The sequence below is a fragment of the Prunus avium genome, chromosome 6, assembly GCF_965620075.1.
Source record: "Prunus avium chromosome 6, drPruAviu1.hap1.1, whole genome shotgun sequence".
Classification (NCBI taxonomy): Eukaryota; Viridiplantae; Streptophyta; class Magnoliopsida; order Rosales; family Rosaceae; genus Prunus; species Prunus avium.
In genome coordinates, this window is record NC_142289.1 from 10,966,548 (window position 1) to 10,985,425 (window position 18,878).

Here is an 18,878-nt window from a genome sequence, read left to right on the forward strand (position 1 = left end):
TCAATTCTAGCTTTTCTTTTTCTTCTTAGTTGTAATTTATTTTTCTTTGTAATGTAAATTCTTTCCTTAAGTTTTCAAGTTGAATTAGTTTCCAAGTTTCAATTATGGTTTTTGTTCTTATTCATTATGCTTATAAGTTAATATGCTAGTTTGAATGATTGATCACCATTTAGGCTTGCATGTTAGCTATCTTGGTTTGAATTAAGAGTATACACCATGCTTTAATTCGAATTGAACTATGAATAGGAAGAGTATGTATGGACATTCGACAACAGGGATTAGATACATGCTTGGTTGTTTAAATTGTTCTTCTATGCTTAATGGGTTCCTAATGCTTAATTTTAGGTTAGACAACAAATGATCAAATTAGGGAATTAGGAACACAAGGTTATGACCACACACCATGGCTTAATCATACATTAGCTAGAATCAATCCGTTAATCTAATTGAACTTGGGAACTTATCTGCTTGAGTTAGTTATTTTCTTTCTTCCTTGTTTTATTTATTTCCCTTCTTTTTCATTTCTGTTTTGTGTAGGGAAAATGAATTGAATCATTCAATCACCAATCCTCGTGGGATCGACCTCGCACTTACATACGCTATACTACCGAACGGCTCGTGCACTTGCGAGTATCACAAGTTGAGGATGCAGCTTAATCCATTTTGGTGCAGCTGAAATCTACGCAACAGAGTGCGAAGTAGCTTTTCAGAATCTGAAGACTTACCTCACTTCACCTCCCCTGCTCTCAAAACCAGTTCCAGGCGAGGACTTGTTCGTGTACCTGGCAGTGTCTAATTCCGCCGTTAGCTCAGCTCTCATTCGAGAAGAACTAGGGGCCCAACATCCGGTATTCTACACGTCAAAAGCTCTCCTCGATGCAGAGACTCGCTACCCGAAATTGGAAAAGCTTATTTTGGCACTTGTAGTTTCAGCAAGAAAGTTACGACCCTACTACCAAGCTCACCGAGTCATCGTCATGACCGACTTTCCTTTGAGATCAATACTTCACAGCCCTGACGCTTCCCAGCAACTCATGAAATGGGCTATAGAACTAAGCCAGTATGACCTTCTCTACCGGCCAAAGACTGCAATAAAAGCCCAGGCTCTAGCAGACTTTGTGGCAGAATTCACCTCATCAGCCGAAGAAGAGAAGCTGGTCAACCATAAGAAGGAAAGTTCAAAAGCAGATGGCACATCCGCTGAACTTGGCCAACCCACATACATGTGGCAGTTGCGCGTAGATGGAGCGTCGAACCAAAAAGGAGCGGGAGCATGCGTCGTCATCATCACCCCAGATGGAACCCTGTTAGAGCAAGCCATCACACTTGGCTTCCCGGCCTCGAGCAACGAGGTAGAATACGAGGCATTGCTCGCCGGCCTGCGCTTGGCAAAGGAGTTAGCAATAAAGAAGCTAGCCATCTACTCAGATTCCCAGTTGATCACAAATCAAGCATCAATTGAATACATGGCAAAGCACCCAAGGATGATCTTGTACCTTGACAAAGTCCAAGAGCTATTAAAGGCGTTTCCTACCTTCACCATCCAACAAGTGCCTCGGGCAGAGAACCCCAGCTGGCAAGACCTCATCATCGACTACTTGATGAATGGAAATCTACCAACGGACAAGTCCGAAGCTAGAAAAGTCCAGCAGAAAGCCGCGAGATACTACATGCACGGCAACAAGCTCATCCGCAAATCATACTCCGGCCCTCATCTCACCTGCATAAAGTACCCTCAAACACTTGAGGTTCTTTGCAAAATTCACGACGGCAAGTGTGGCAACCACTCGCCTAGAAGGCTCTAAACATAGGCTACTTCTAGCCTTCCATGCGCCACGACTTCATCGAATATGTCAAGAAATGATGATCGTCGCCACTGGTTACTTCACTAAATGGATCGAGGCCGAAGCTCTATCCTCTACTAATGAAGCCGATGTGGAACGATTCGTCTGGAAAAACATCATCTACAAGCAGATGACTAAGTCCTACACATTTCTGAACTAGAGAAGCAACTACTGCAAATTCTAGAATGTGCCACAACAAAAGACAGTTGCCCATAAGGAGCGTCCTTCGGGAGACGCAGGGCGACGATCAAAGCGTCCTTCGGGAGACGCAGGGTGCGCCAGGAATTTTCTAAGGGAGGTATTTAGGTTCCTATTCGTTTCCTAAGGGAGGCAGGATAGTCACATAGCTGCCCATAAGGAGCGTCCTTCGGGAGACGCAGGGCAGTGACCAAAACATCTGACAGCATATGCAGACCACGCCCGGAGTCCCTTAAGGGGGACCCTGACAATTATAAATCTCCAAAAGAAGATGCACAATCAAGATACTGGCTGGTTACTCAAGCAGTTCACAAGTCAATACGCAAATTGAAGTTGAAAAAAATAACTAAAATTTCCATGGCAAGCTGACCAACCGACCACGTCCAACAAAAAGAAGATGGTCAGACAAGACCAATTATTCTAAACAAGAAAGCAGACTACAAGGTGAAAAGAAATAAAGGAGTCTTCATTTAATCTAAGACACCAGCAGGAGATCCTTGATCTACAACCTCTTCGGCGTCCGCCTGATCAGCCACGTTCTCAGCAGCTCCACCGGCCAGCTCCGCGACATCTGCCAACATCTCATCCACTACGTCCTCCTCAGCCCTATCCGCTCCAGCTGCATGTTCTTCAGTTTCTCCTTGCACATGGAATAAGTCAGGGCAGAGTGTCTCAATGTCTGCATCTTCAATTGCATACAAGGAAGCAGTCCCATCCGCACAGTGCAGATAGGCCAACTTGTACGCATCTATGGTGGCCTCAGACTTAGATTTTTCAGCAGACTCGTGGTAAACACGAAACCTAGCCAGGAGCTTGTCATAGCTGAGGGAGATGTCTGCATTCTTGCGCTCAAGAAGGAAGAAGACATCGTTTCGGCTAGCCAAATCAGCAGCAGAAGAGTCGAGCTCGGAGTCCTTCTTAGCAAGGGAGCTTTTCAGCTCCGATATCATCGCCCTCAGATGAAGTGTCGCTCCCTTTTGTTTTTCCAAGGAAAGACTCGAGAAGGAGCTAAGATCGCCGGCCTAGCGGACGTTGTTAACCAGCTCAGCACAAGTGGATAGGCTTGACAGAAAGTTCGTCTGAAGCAGATCAGACACGCCTACATCCCTTGCAGGGCTGGACTTGTTCACCTTGGGATCAACCGCTGACGCTGAATAATCACCCTTCACCCGGGCAAATGACTCTCTCATCTTCTTAGCCTCTGCCAACCTCACTTCCAAAGGAGTCAATGATGCTGAATCAACTCCGCGCTTGACTGCCCTTGACACAACAGCTGGATCATGAGCAGACCTCCCGCTTCGATCTCCATCCTTTGACTAATCTTCGAGGGGGAATATCGGCATCTCTTTGACGCTCGGCAGAACTAGATTGGGCACGAACTGCCTCACGAAGCAGATCAAGGTTTTCAAGCTTGTCAGCAGGAGGCTCGGGCAGGACACCCCGAACACCGCGCATGCCACCAACCTTCGTGCTATATGCGCTCGCGAGATGTTTGGCCTAGGCAGATGATGATGGAGCAGACCCCACTTGAGTCATCTCAGCATAAAGGAACTTTGGCTTCTTCCTCAACGGAGACACATCATTCGCACGCGAAGTCGCAACTCCATTTCTTGAAGATTTGACATCGGCCTTCCTTTGGGCAGATCATCAAAGTCTGGACCATTCTGCTTCCATCTCTCCAACATCCTGGGCAGGGGGTAGACCACCAACTTCCTCCCGATACTTGCCCAGTAGACGGGGCATGAGGCCAAGTATGCTTCAGCCCAGACCTGCAACGATAGGCAGTAGCTGGTCCACCTGCTCTACCACGGCTGCCGCCCACTACCCGCCGTTGCCTATCACTAGTTGGGCTTCCCCTAGCTGATCCTCGAAGCAAAAAAGAGGAAAAAGAAATATATGTGCTCGACTTATCTTGGGATGCATGGTGACTCCTCTCTTCGACAAGCAGTACAAATTCTTCAAGATCTCTCTCAAGCTAGAAAGTAGAGAAGTTAAGTTTGCGATGTGAAGAAGAGTGAAGAGAAGCCCTGCATTTATACATGTTGGGCATCCTAGGTCAAGAAGGAATTGCAAGCCCATTCCTACTAGGAACTCAACTCCAAGAACAGTCAAAAGCTCACTCCAATTGGGAGCCCAAATCCAAGAAGGAAGCCCAGTTACAGCTGGACAGCCCAACAGATGATTTACACCTCCTCCACTCAGGAGCCTAGGTCCGCGCAGGAAGTCCAATTGCAGCTGGACAGCCCAACAGATAATTCACATCTCCTACATGCCACCACGCGCCATGCAGAAGCTGGGGGGCATTTGTGGGAACCGATTTAATCCTTAACCCTAGGTCAAATAATTCCTTCCATTTGGAGATTATTTGACCTAATTGGGGATTATTCAATTTAATTAGGGATTACCTAATTAAATAGAATATTACCTAATTAGGTTGATGATTGATTTAATTCCTACGACGATTCTCAATTAAATGAGGAGTTACCTAATTAAATTAGGTATTGATTTGATTGCTACCCTGATTAGGGATTTGATTTAAATCAAATAAATCAAATCCCTAATTAGTCAAATCTTGCCAAATTGGGGAGGAATAATTCATTTCCATCTGCGGAATTATTCCTCTGAAACCCTAGCTCCCGAGACCTCTATAAAAGGATGGCCACACACAAGGGTTGAGGTACGTCTAAACTCCTACTGAAACTCTGCATAAATTATCTCTCAGAAACCCTAGCCACCTCCTTTCTCTCCCTCTTTTACATAAGGCTCCGGTCGCCTGGTTCATCCCAAAAACACATATAACTCAGTACCCTAGTTTGCTAGTGTTTTCTTTACAAAACTCTTGAACTAATTTAGGCATCGGAGGGCCTTTGGCCAACACCCCCTGGGTGTGGTCCTCTTATTGCTATTCGTTTTGCAAGGAGAAAGAGAGGCGAAGAAGACGAAGGAATCTTTCAACCGAATATTCCCGTGGGAGGAAATTTGCTCCCACAGTATTTATCCTCAATCCTTACACCAGAATTCTACTCACCCTGCCAGATGGTCCCCCAGCGATTCCCATAATGAAATTGCATTTCATTTTGGGTTTGATCCAAACCGGGAAGAGTACAAGGTATTGCAAGCCCAATGGGCTTTGGAGGGTGCTCCTGCATTGGATAGTATCTTTCCTGGTGAAGTTCTTGAATTCAAATTGTGCATAATTACCCTTGGCTCCAATGAATGGAGACAAATAGAGCCTCCTCCCTTTTTGACCGCGAGCCAAGCTTACGATTTTCTCGACAATGCCAACAAGTCTCTATTTGTGCGTGCAAGTGGAAGTATATATTGGCTGTATCTTCGTTCCGTTTTGGCATTCGATGTCAGGCTGGAGACCTTTAGTTTAATCCAAGTTCCTCAATCATTTAGGTTTCCCTTTTGTTTTGCTTCGGAATTATGTTTGTTTGAGGTTGAAGAGAGCCTAGCTCTAATATGGAAAGATATCTATAACCAGCCATGGCTTTCGATTCGCAGGCATGACAGTTGGGAACTTAGGGAAGAAGACTGGTTTTCCTGTTGGCAAACAAGTTTTCTTAAAACTTTCTTCCAGATAAGTCCTACCTTGATAATGGCGACTGAGTGCTATCCGAGAAGGATTAGAAAGTTTCTAGGTTTGGAGCTTCTAGATGTGCTCACCAAAACAACTCGTACGTATGAGTTAAAAATCAAAGGACCTCTTTGATGTACATCAGAGAAATTTATTGAAGCTCAGAATCAATCCAAGCCTATAGATGTACTTTTTCCTCATGCATGCTCCATCGTGCATTATGAAGAAGCTTTTATGATACCACAAGCAGCAGTAGGACCAGCAGCAGGACCAGCAGCACCAGCAACAGGTTAACTTTATTTATCTTCAAAGACTTTCACTTGTATTTTGAATGGAAGGAGAAACTTAAGAATGTATCAGCTGTCCTTTTGGCATATGAAGTTATTGAATTTGAATTTGAATTGGTTTTAGTTATTTAGTTTGTCTGTCTGTTATTAATTGAAATAGATAAGTAGAATTGCGTGCAATCTGTTGGATGAGAATATTTTGCATATGGGAAAATATATGGACACTTTTGTTTCGTTTCAAATTGACGAATGTTACCATATGCATATGAATATATCGTATTGTATGTTTAGATCACGCAATTACTTTTATTATATCACACAGTAGGTATCTGATGTTGAGAAGTATACTATGATATTTATATTGAATTCCCCTGAGTTACGGTAATTAATAGGGAAGTTGCCATAAATTGCAAAATGCTTGTTGGATTTAAGATGTGGTTATGCAGGTACTCTTATGTTCTAAGTAACAAGTATATAGATATCGTGTGATAAATAGATTGTGATGTTTGGATTTTGTCAACCAGCTGCACCAGCGGCACTAGCAGCAGCACCAGCAAATGAGATTAGTGATGGTGCTGATGAGTGTTGGCGGTGAAAAACTACATCATGAACCACCAAATGAGATTGACCATTTTTAATCGTCATTCAAAGTTGAAGTTTCTTTCAATTGCTAATACCCGCTTTGCTTCCATAATTGTGATACTGAAGAGATGTGAAGTTGAAGTTTCTTGTCTTCACTTGGTTTATGAATGGTGGGATTATATGATAGGAGATGTGAAGGTGACTATTTATAAAAAAGAAGGCAAGCAACTTCATGAACATTCAGAATTTTTTAACGCGGTGCATGAGGTTTTATTGCAAAGATGGACCAAAAGTAATACTCAACTCCATTGCTTTTCACATTCTTAAAATCCGAGGTAACTTTGTTTTTTTATTTTATTTTAAAGTTTTTAGTAAATTCATTTAGTTGGTTTAGTCATTATAATGTTTTAATTTATATTATTTCATCATTTTTAGGTATTATACCACCGAATGGCTTGTTCCAAATAGTGTGCTCTACATCAAGATCAAGAAATTACATTATAAAGGCAAAAATGCTTTGAGCGACTATTTCCTAATGATTTGGAGATAATGCATGATAGAGAAGAGTATGCCGATTTTTCGGTGGAATTGACCATTTTTCAAATGCGAATTCTTTAACCGATAGAGGTCGTATGCAACCGGTGAAATGGTGGATTATTTGTGGAGCTTTTCCTCCAATCATTCAACATTTGGCTTTGAAGTTACTTGGTCAACCTTGTTCCTCCTTTTGTTGTGAAAGAAATTGGAGTACACATAATTTTGTACATTCTTTTAGGAGGGACAAGATAGCACCACAAAGAGCCGAAGATTTGGTGTTCATGCATAATAATCTCCGTCTTCTATAAAAAAAGATGTCGGTTTACACCGAAGGTGAGAGTAGGATGTGGGATGTTGGTGGGGATGGATTTGATACTATGAACTTGGAAAATGCGGGTGTGCTTGAAATTGCAAACCTTTCACTTGATGAATAGGAATTAAAGGGCATGTTGTTTTCTAATAACAACAATAGTGAAGATATAGATGCTTGAAGAAGATTGAGAATTTAGATCATTTATGTTTTATTTTGTGATGTATTAATTATTATGTATGGATGATGAACATGAGTACTTTGTTTTGTTTTATGGAATTATGTGACATTGAAGTATATACTATTATAATTTTATTAGGATTTATTATTATTTTAATTGCCATGTCAGTGTCTTAGTTTTTTGAGATTTTCCGTGTCGCCGTGTCAAATTTTCGTGTCCCCGTACCTGTATATGTGCAACATAGGTGATATATATGATACAAGTAGAAAATGGAGGCAGACTCTTTGAAATGATCCCAGACATGAAGCTAGCTGGTATCTCTCTTCTCCTCCCAAGTTCCAGTTAAAGGAACTTGAGGCAATCACATGTATAATTTTCATAGGCACTAACTAATCTCAAACTAACTAACTGACTGACAGTCTATCAATTAACAACTGACTAACAAACAAACAAACAAATCAAATTCTATAACTTCTTATGCCATCAAAACAACTACCACCTTCTGAATTTTTTCCTTCAATTCAGAATATAAGTCAAACTCTTTTCAACTTATAATTTGATCACCAACATGATACCTCAAAAATCTTATAATTTGAATTCTAATTTTCACTAATAAGTAAAATACACATCTATTTCATAATCAAGATTCAGGGCTGGCAATGGGTTATGTCGTGTCAGGATCATATATATATCAAGAAAGCTCAACCCAAACCCGACCCATTTAATAAATGTGTTGTGTCGAGTTGACATGCTAATTTCCCATGCGGGTTTCGAGTTGTGTATTGGGTTTACATGATAAGTGGTAGCAATTAAAAGACATTTTAAAAAAATAGAAAAATGAAGAATAAACAAAGAAATGGGTTGGGGAGTTATACAGGTATTTTAGCGAGTAGGGGGGTTGCCATGACCCATTTTGTTAAACGGGTTACGTAGGTATTTTAACGGATTAACGAGTTGACCGGAAACCCACCCATTTATTAAACGAGTCATGGCGGGTTAACACAAAAATTTAATCATATGGGTTGACTCTCTAATTTTTTGTGCACATTTCGAGTCGAGTATCAAGTTGTGTTGGAAATTGCCACCCATCCTACTACTTACTCTATAGGCTCCAAAGTTTTGGACCTTGAAATGGCATGTGCTTTGGGGGAGAAAAATAAGGTCTAAAAAGGCACAACCTCACTGTGGAAACAGGAATATGCTACATGCATACCATACATGATTGATAGGCAATTCCAATATTAAGATACGATAAAAAATATGAAAAGTATGGATGCAAGTAACGAAATAATTTTAAGCCATAAAATTTAAACTAGCATATTGTTAGGTTCAAGATGCCATGCCATGAACACGTATTATGAATGAATTCTAAAATAAGAAGTATAAAATAAGTAACAACAGTAGAAGAATAACTGCAAATATTCTCTATCATTCAATTACAACCAATTGATCCATCACCAATATAAGTTTTCAATCACACTTACCCTCTTGAGATCTAATCTCTTGCAAGTAAGGTTTTTCTTCCAAAGCTTTCATTCATCCTGCATCATTACGGAAAGAAAGAAATTATGTCTTAGATATAGAAAAGAGTAACATCTTATAATAGTATTAACAACACAATTTTGAAGGCAAATAAAGTTGACATGGTTCTTCTAGTGCTGATGTTGCTTGTGGTATCATAAAAAATTCTTGGTAATGTTGATGTTGGCTCACTTTAAAGATGCGGAAGGAACAGAGGAAACGGATCAGTCAAAGGGTTGCAAACTGCATGATTGGACTCTGGCGCTCGAGAAGAAATCAAAGGCACTCGAGCGGAAATCAGAGGCGTTCGAGCAACAAATAGGTGTTTTTTTGCTCAAACTCAGGTGCTCGAGCTAACTAAAGGTGCGCTTGAGCAATAGTCGCAATGTGCATACAGATCTTACCAGTTTTAGTTTTTTTTTTCCTTGGGTTTTGGGGAGTTTTAGGTTTCCTATTCCTTGTATGATTGTACTAAGGTCTTATGGTTTATAAATGGGCAATTAAGTGCTAGTATTTTCTCGAAGAGTTTTAGAGAACGAGTTCAAGAGAGAAAAGAGAGCAAAATGAGGTTATTCATTCTAATCAAATGAGTTATTTCATACTAGTGAATTTCTAGAGGATTGCCAAGAGGACATAAGCACAATGCCGGATCTCAAAAAATTTCTCATGTTCTTTGTATGTGTGTGTTTACTTTCGGTTGGTTTGTGTGTTTTACCTTTGCATGGCTTGTGCTTCCTAGTTGCGTAGGTCTTGTAGTGTTTTCGCACAATAGGTAATGTTTGATGGATCATGCAGGTGAAAAATGTACCTCTATAGGCTTACATTGATTTTGAGATTCGACAAAATTGTTGTCGAGAACATTGAAGAGGTATTGAGATATCTAACTGATACAACTAAGTTATTTTAGTGGGCATATCTAGAAGATCCAGAGTTATAAACTTTTCAATTATTTTTGGATAAACCTCAGGCCATTATCAAAGTAGGAGTTATCCCGAATAGACTTTTATGAAAACTTGATTGCCAAGAGGAAATCAAATCTTGTTCCCTTGTCTCCCAACTACTATGCCTACGAATCGATAGCATTGGATGGTCACGCTTATCTTTCCATCTTAACACAAGGCTCTCTTCAATGTTAATCAAACTAATTTCGAAAAATAACACCAAAGATAACTAAATGATTAAGGCACCTCGATTAAGATAAAGGTATTTTGCCCGACGTTGAATGTTAAAATGAAATCTCCATGAAGACAATATATACTTCCACTTCCATGCACGAATAAAGATTTTTACGTATTCTACAATAAGGAGTATAAAATAAGTAACAACAGTAGAAGAATAACTGCAAATATTCTCTATCATTCTATTACAACCAATTGATCCATCGCCAATATAAGGTATTCAATCACACTTACCCTCTTGAGATCTAATCTCTTGCAAGTAAGGTTTTTCTTCCAAGGCCTTCATTCATCCTGCATCATTACGGAAAGAAAGAAATTATGTCTTAGATATAGAAAAGAGTAACATCTTATAATAGTATTAACAACACAATTTTGAAGGCAAATAAAGTTGACATGGTTCTTCTAGGGCTGATGTTGCTTGTGGTATCATAAAAAATTCTTGGTAATATTGATGTTGGCTCACTTTAAAGATGTGGAAGTAACGGAGGAAACAGATCAGTCAAAGGGTTGCAAACTGCATGATTGGACTCTGGCGCTCGAGAAAAAATCGGAGGCATTCGAGCGGAAATCAGAGGCATTCGAGCAACAAATATGTGTTTTTTTGTTCAAATTCGGGTGCTCGAGCTAACTAAAGGTGCCCTTGAGCAGTAGTTGCGATGTGCATGCAGATCTTACCAGTTTTAGTTTTTTTTTTCCACGGGTTTTGGAGAGTTTTAGGTTTCCTATTCCTTGTATGATTGTACTAAGGTCCTATGGTTTATAAATGGGCAATTAAGTGCTAGTATTTTCTCGAAGAGTTTTAGAGAACAAGTTCAAGAGAGAAAAGAGAGCAAAATGAGGTTATTCATTCTAATCAAATGAGTTATTTCATACTAGTGAATTTCTAAAGGATTGCCAAGAGGACATAGGCACAATGCCGGACCTCAAAAAAAATTTCATGTTCTTTGTATGTGTGTGTTTATTTTTGGTTGGTTTGTGTGTTTTACCTTTGCATGACTTGTGCTTCCTAGTTGCGTAGGTCTTGTAGTGTTTTCGCACAATAGGTAATGCATGATGGATCATGCAGGTGGGAAATGTACCTCTATAGGCTTATATTGATTTTGAGATCCGACAAAATTGTTGTCGAGAACATTGAAGAGGTGTTAAGATATCTAACTGATACAACTAAGTTATTTTAGTGGGTACATCTAGAAGCTCCTTGGTTATAAACTTTTCAATTATTTTTGGATAAACCTCAGGCCGTTATCAAAGTAGGAGTTATCCCGAATAGACTTTTATGAAAACTTGATTGCCAACAGGAAATCAAATCTTCTTCCCTTGTCTCCCAACTACTATGCCTACTAATTGATAGTCTTGGATGGTAACGCTTATCTTTCCATATTAACACAAGGCTCTCTTCAATGTTAACCAAACTAATTTCGAAAAATAACACCAAAGATAACTAAATGATTAAGGCACCTCGATTAAGCTAAAGGTATTCTGCCCGACGTTGAATGTTAAAATGAAATCTTCATGAAGACAATATATACTTCCATTTCCATGCACGAATAAAGACTTTTAGGTATTCTACAATAAGGAGTATAAAATAAGTAACAACAATAGAAGAATAACTGCAAATATTCTCTATCATTATATTACAACCAATTGATCCATCGCCAATATAAGGTATTCAATCACACTTACCCTCTTGAGATCTAATCTCTTGCATGTAAGGTTTTTCTTCCAAGGCCTTCATTCATCCTGCATCATTACGGAAAGAAAGAACTTATGTCTTAGATATAGAAAAGAGTAACATCTTATAATGGTATTAACAACACAATTTTGAAGGCAAATAAAGTTGACATGGTTCTTCTAGTGCTGATGTTGCTTGTGGTATCATAAAAAATTCTTGGTAATGTTGATGTTGGCTCACTTTAAAGATGCGGAAGTAACGGAGGAAACGGATCAGTCAAAGGATTGCAAACTGCATGATTGGACTCTAGCGCTCGAGAAGAAATCGGAGGCACTCGAGCGGAAATCAGAGGCGTTCGAGCAACAAATAGGTGTTTTTTTGCTCAAACTCAGGTTCTCGAGCTAACTAAAGGTGCGCTTGAGCAGTAGTCGCGATGTGCATACAGATCTTACCAGTTTTAGTTTTTTTTTCCTTGAGTTTTGGGGAGTTTTAGGTTTCCTATTCCTTGTATGATTGTACTAAGGTCCTATGGTTTATAAATGGGCAATTAAGTGCTAGTATTTTCTCGAAGAGTTTTAGAGAACGAGTTCAAGAGAGAAAAGAGAGCAAAATGAGGTTATTCATTGTAATCAAATGAGTTATTTCATACTAGTGAATTTCTAAAGGATTGTCAAGAGGACATAGGCACAATGCCGGACCTCAAAAAAAATTTCATGTTCTTTGTATGTGTGTGTTTACTTTCGGTTGGTTTGTGTGTTTTACCTTTGCATGGCTTGTGCTTCCTAGTTGCGTAGGTCTTGTAGTGTTTTCGCACAATAGGTAATGCATGATGGATCATGCAGGTGGAAAATGTACCTCTATAGGCGTACATTGATTTTGAGATTCGACAAAATTGTTGTCGAGAACATTGAAGAGGTGTTGAGATATCTAACTGATACAACTAAGTTATTTTAGTGGGTGCATCTAGAAGCTCCTGGGTTATAAACTTTTCAATTATTTTTGGATAAACCTCAGGCCGTTATCAAAGTAGGAGTTATCCCGAATAGACTTTTATGAAAACTTGATTGCCAACAGGAAATCAAATCTTCTTCCCTTGTCTCCCAACTACTATGCCTACTAATTGATAGTCTTGGATGGTCACGCTTATCTTTCCATCTTAACACAAGGCTCTCTTCAATGTTAATCAAACTAATTTCGAAAAATAACACCAAAGATAACTAAATGATTAAGGCACCTCGATTAAGCTAAAGGTATTCTGCCCGACGTTGAATGTTAAAATGAAATCTCCATGAAGACAATAAATACTTCCACTTCCATGCACGAATAAAGACTTTTAAGTATTGTCAAGAAACTTGTAAGCTTTGGTCGTAGTCAAATGGGGAGGATTTGTAAGGTAATTAAGACAAAGTTGAATAAAAGGAGACGATGCAACTCAAAATCTATACTCATCTTCATTTAAAAATTTTGTGGCAATTCAAAAGTCTATTGTGCTTTCAATACTTTATTCTCTTCTCGGTTTGGATCAAGCCCAATAGTTAGAACCAGGGGATTGCAAGTAAGGACGTTGTGAGGGACTATCTGGCTGGTGAGTAGGCTTTTGGTGTAAGCATTGAGGATATATATACCTTATAGATGAGGCAATTCAATCTAAATGTGCATACTAACATATTGACCGCTTGAGATCTAAATGTAATCAAAACATCCGGTAGGAGTCTAATTTCTTGTTCCATAATGTGATGTGTAACTTGCAAAATAATCTTGTGTTTAACTCTCCTTTCATATGGATGCACCTCAATACAATCAAAACAAATTTTAGGTCAGGCCACAGAGGCTGAGGTAATGAGGAAAATGTACTTGGGCTTTGGCCTCATCTCTTTGTGCTTCATCACCAACTCAGTTTTCTTATCATGGACATCCACCCTTTGGATATAATCTGAAACCTCAAAAGTGACTTGCATTTAAGTGAGACGATATTTGCTCCGTTATTTTCTAACGAAAGTGATTTGGCTTGGTTCCATAAACTTGGAACGTGTTGAATCCTTCAAGAATGGAGTTAGATCCCTCATCAATCACTTGCTTATTCTTTTCTTCCAAATATAAATGTTTACTCAAACATATAAAAAATGAAAAATGAAGGACAATCGCACAAAAAAAGAAGAAGCCAGAAATGGCGGACCTAATCTACTTGATCTATCTTCTTTATTCTAAAAAGATTTAGAAACAATATCTTCTATATTCTAAAACATATTTAAAAACAATATTATTCTTTATTCCAAAATATTCAAGAATAAATAAATAAAAAACAAAAAAGGAAAGAAAAACGCAACAGTACAACACCTCATTCATCCTTCATCGTCTCGTGGAGCAATGAAAGAGAGTGGGAGAAATTAATGTCTTAAGCAAAAGATAGTAAAGGATTAACTGTCCTAAAGAGAAAGGTTGCAAAACCATTGTTTTCTCCTTTGAAGAACATCTCTTAGAAGTTACCTTACTCGTTATACAATGTGATTTCAGTAGTGTCTATATAAGCAAGTAGGCAATACGTGTCCTCTTCTCATTGCCTTACCTTATTACATTGATGCGGTTCCTTCCGATTTCTCACTAGAGGCCTGAACCTGAGGTGACTCTCAAGCAGATGATTAAACAAAACAAAATCATGACGCATCGATGAGGTTTTGGAACTATAAATGATCCTTTTTATGATGAACTTATGGATTAAATATATTGTTGTCTTGGTATGGGATATGGATTTTATGCATTTCTATATTTTTTTTTCTTTGGTATATGTTTTTTTATATCAAACTATCAAAACTTTTGGATTGTTTTTTTCCTTCCATATGGATGCACCTCAATTCGAAAAAAATAAATTTTCAGTCGGGCCTCGGAGGATAAAGTGAGGAACAAAAGGTACTTGGGGTTGAGCCTTATCTCTTTGTGCTCCATCGCGAACTTAGGTTTTCCATCATAGACAACCACTCTTTGGATTAAGGCTAAAACTTCAAAAGTGACTTGATAGCATTTGCTCCGTTATGTTGTCAAGTAGGTGATCCGGCTTGGTCCCATTAACATGCACTATACTAACTCCCTCAAGAATGGAGAGGTCTTCTTTCTTTTCTTATTGTCGTCCCCATCAATCATCTTCTTGTTCTTTTCGTCCAAAAATAGATGTTTAATCATGCATATTAAAAAGGAATGCAACCTGCACAAAAAATCAAGCCAACATGTCAGACATAATCTACTTGATCTATCATCTTTATTCTAAAAAGACTTAAAAATAATATCTTCTTTATTTTAAAAAGATTTAAAAACAATATCTTATCTATTATAAAATATTCAAAAACAAAAAAAAACAAAAAAAAGGCACGAGTACAACACCTCCTTCACTGTCCCATGGAGCGACAAAAGAAAGTGGGATATATTAATGTCTTAAGCAAAAGATAGTATGAGATCTAATGTCCTAAAAAGAAAGGCTACAAAACCATTGTCCTCTCCTTTGAAGAACGTCTCTTACAAGTTACCTTATCTGTTATACGATGTCATTTCAGTGGCGTCCATATAAGTAACTAGGCAATACGTGTCCTCTTCTCATTGCCTTGAATTATTACATCGACGTGCTTCCTTACGATTTCTCACTCGGGGCCTGAACTCGAAGCGACACTCGGGTGGATGATTAAACAAAACAAAACCATGGCGCATCAATGAGGTTTTTGGAACTATGAATAAGGTTTTTTATGATGAACTCATGGATTAAATATATTGTTGTCTTGGTATGAGATGTCGATTTTATGCATTTTTGTATTTTTCCCTTAGTACGTATTTTTTTAATATCAAATTGGCAAAAGTTTTGAATAATTTTTTTCCTTCCATACGGAGGCACCTCAATACGGAAAAAAACAAATTTTCATTCGGGCCTCAGAGGATGAAGTGAGGAGCAAAAGGTACTTGAGTTGAGCCTCATCTCTTTGTGCCACATCGCCAACTTAGGTTTTCTATCATAGACAACCACTCTTTTGATTAAGGGTGAAACCTCAAAAGTGACTTGGCATCTAAGCGAGGGAGTATCTGCTCCATTATGTTGTCAGGTAGGTGATCCGGCTTGGTTCTATTAACATGCAACCGTACTAACTCCCTTAAGAATGGATATGGCTTCTTTCTCTTATTATCGTTGTCCCCATCAATCATCTTCTTGTTCTTTTAATAGATGCTTAATTAAGCATATCAAAAAGGAATGCAACCCGCACAAAAATCAAGCCAAAATATCAGACCTAATCTACTTGATCTATCATCTTTATTCTAAATAGAGTGAGAGATATTAATGTCGTAAAGTGAAAGAGAGAAAGAGACCGGCTATCATAAAGAGAAAGGTACAAAAACCTTGATTTTTCCTTTGAAGAACGTGTCTTACAAGTTACCTTACCCGTTATACAATGTCATTTAGTAGTGTCAATATAAGTGAGCAGTCAATATGTGTCGTCTTCTCATTGCCTTACCTTATTACATCGATCGCCTTCTTTCTAGTTTCCTACTCAGGGCTTAAACCAGAATTGACACTCGGGCAGGTGAGCGATCAAACAAAACAAAACAAACACAAACTATGGCACGTCAATGAGGTTGTAGAACTATGAATGAGCCTTTATATGTTGAACTGAAAAATTAAATTTATATTTTTCTTGGTATGGTATGTGGATTTTATGTTGTTATGCATCTATTCTTTATTTTTCCCTTGGTATGTGCCTTTTTATATCAATTTGTCAAGACTTTTGGATATTTTTTTTCATTCCATATGGATGCACCTTAGCACGGCAAAAAAAATTTCCAATCGAGCCTCGGAGGATGAAGTGATTAGCAAGAGATACTTGAGCTTGGCCTTTATCTCTTTGTTCTCTTCATTGCCGTCCCCATCAATCACCTACTTGTTCTCTTCGTCCAAAAATAAATGTTTACTCAAGCATGTATAAAAGGAAGACAACCCGCACAAAAATCAAGCCAAAAATGACGGACCTAATTTACTTGATATATCTTCTTTATTCTAAAAATATTTAGAAACAATATCTTCTTTATTCTAAAAAGAGTTAAAAATAATATCTTCCTTAGAAATATGCACCAGTTTAACACCTTCTTCACTCCTTTCACTGTCATGTGGAGCGATGAGAGAGAGTGACATAGATTAATATCCTAAAGCGAATGATAGTAAGAGAAAGACTCATGTCCTAAAGAGAAAGGCTGCAAAGCCCTTGTTTTCTCCTTTGAAGAACACCTCTTTCAAGTTATCTTACTAGTTATACGATGTCATTTCAGTAGTGTCCATATAAGCGAGATGGTAATACGTGTCATATTCTAATTTTCCTTGCCTTATTACAGTGACCCGTTTCCTTTCGGTTTCCCACTCAGAGCCAGAACCAGAAGCGACACTCGAGCAGGCAATCAAACAAAACCAAACCAAACCATGGCGCGTCGATGAGGTTATGGGACTATGAATGAGCCTTTTTTGTGATGATCGCATGGATTAAATTTATAGTTGCCTTGGTATGGTATAAGGATTTTATGCAGCTCTGCCTACATTCTTTATTTTTCCCTTGGTATGTGTTTTTTTATAACCAAATGCAAAGACTTTTAGATAGTTTTTTTTCCCTTCAATACGGCAAAAATAAATTTCCAGTCGGGCCTCAAAGGATGAAGTGATTAGCAAGAGGTACTTGGGTTGGCCCTCATATCTTTGTGTTGCATCGCTAACTCATGTTTTCTTATCATAGACAACCACCATTTGATTGAAGCTTAAACCTCAAAAGTGACTGGTCATCTAGCGAGGCAGTATCTGCTCTCTTATGTTTTCAGGGAGGTGATCTGGCTTAGTTCCATATACATGCAACGTACTAACTCTCTCATGAATGGAGATGGCTCCCTCAACTTCTGCCTTCTTTCTCTTCTTATCGTCAACTGGCATAAAAATGAAGCCAAAAATGGCGGACCTAATCTACTTGATCTATCTTCTTTATTCTAATAAGATTTAGAAACAATATCTTCTTTATTCTAAAAATATTTAAAAACAATATCTTATCTATTCTAAAATATTCAAGAACAAAAAAAAAGGGGGAAAGAAAAACGCACCAGTACAACACTTCCATCACTTCATTTACTGTCATGTGGAGTGACGAAAGTGAGAGAGATTAATGCTGTAAAGCAGAAGATAGTAAGAGAACGACTGTCCTTAATAGAAAGGCTGCAAAACCCTTGTTTTCTCCTTTGAAGAACGCCTATTATAAGTTATCATACTCGTTATACGATGTCGTTTTAGTAATGTCCATATAAGCGAGCACGCAATACATGTCGTCTCTCATTGCCTTGCCTTATTACATTGACCCGCTTCCTTTCAGTGTCCCACTCAGGGCCAGAACCTGAAGTGACACTTAGGCAGGTGATCAAACAAAAAAAAACAAATTTCTGGGCCTTTTGTGATGAACTCATGGATTAAATTTATGGGTTGTTCCAATATAGGCCCTTACAACTACTATATCTTAGACATATACCCACCTACTTTTAAATCTTTGCTTAAAACCCAAATTTAAAATAGGTAGCCATGTAAGATAGATTTGTCATAGTATTATTAACTAAATTACAAAACACGCCATTTACCTTCGTATTTATTTTCAAACATGTCATTAACTGTCTTAGTTAGAATTTATTCTTCCTACACCTCATTTCTTTTGGTTGGCACTCCCTCTAACCCATCGGCAATTTATAAAATATTTTGAACCCAAAAAAAAAAAAAAAATCCCTAAATTATATGTCCAATAAATAATGTACCTATAAAAATAATATAAGTATATATATCAGTACCCTTCTATTGAGGGATCCCTCAAATAATTTTATTTGAGGGACACCCTTTAAGGTCCCCTACAAATTGTTTTTTAACAATCCAAACCATCTATTTTTTTAGGTCTACATTCATAGATCATCTTTGCAAAAAAATAGACAAATCGGAAAATGT

At 38.4% G+C, this 18,878-nt stretch overlaps 1 pseudogene; it reads left to right on the top strand.

Annotated features, from left to right (window-relative positions):
• Positions 1-6,515: 6,515 nt before the first annotated feature.
• On the top strand, positions 6,516-7,462 carry LOC148293640 (uncharacterized; annotated as a pseudogene).
• Positions 7,463-18,878: the final 11,416 nt, after the last annotated feature.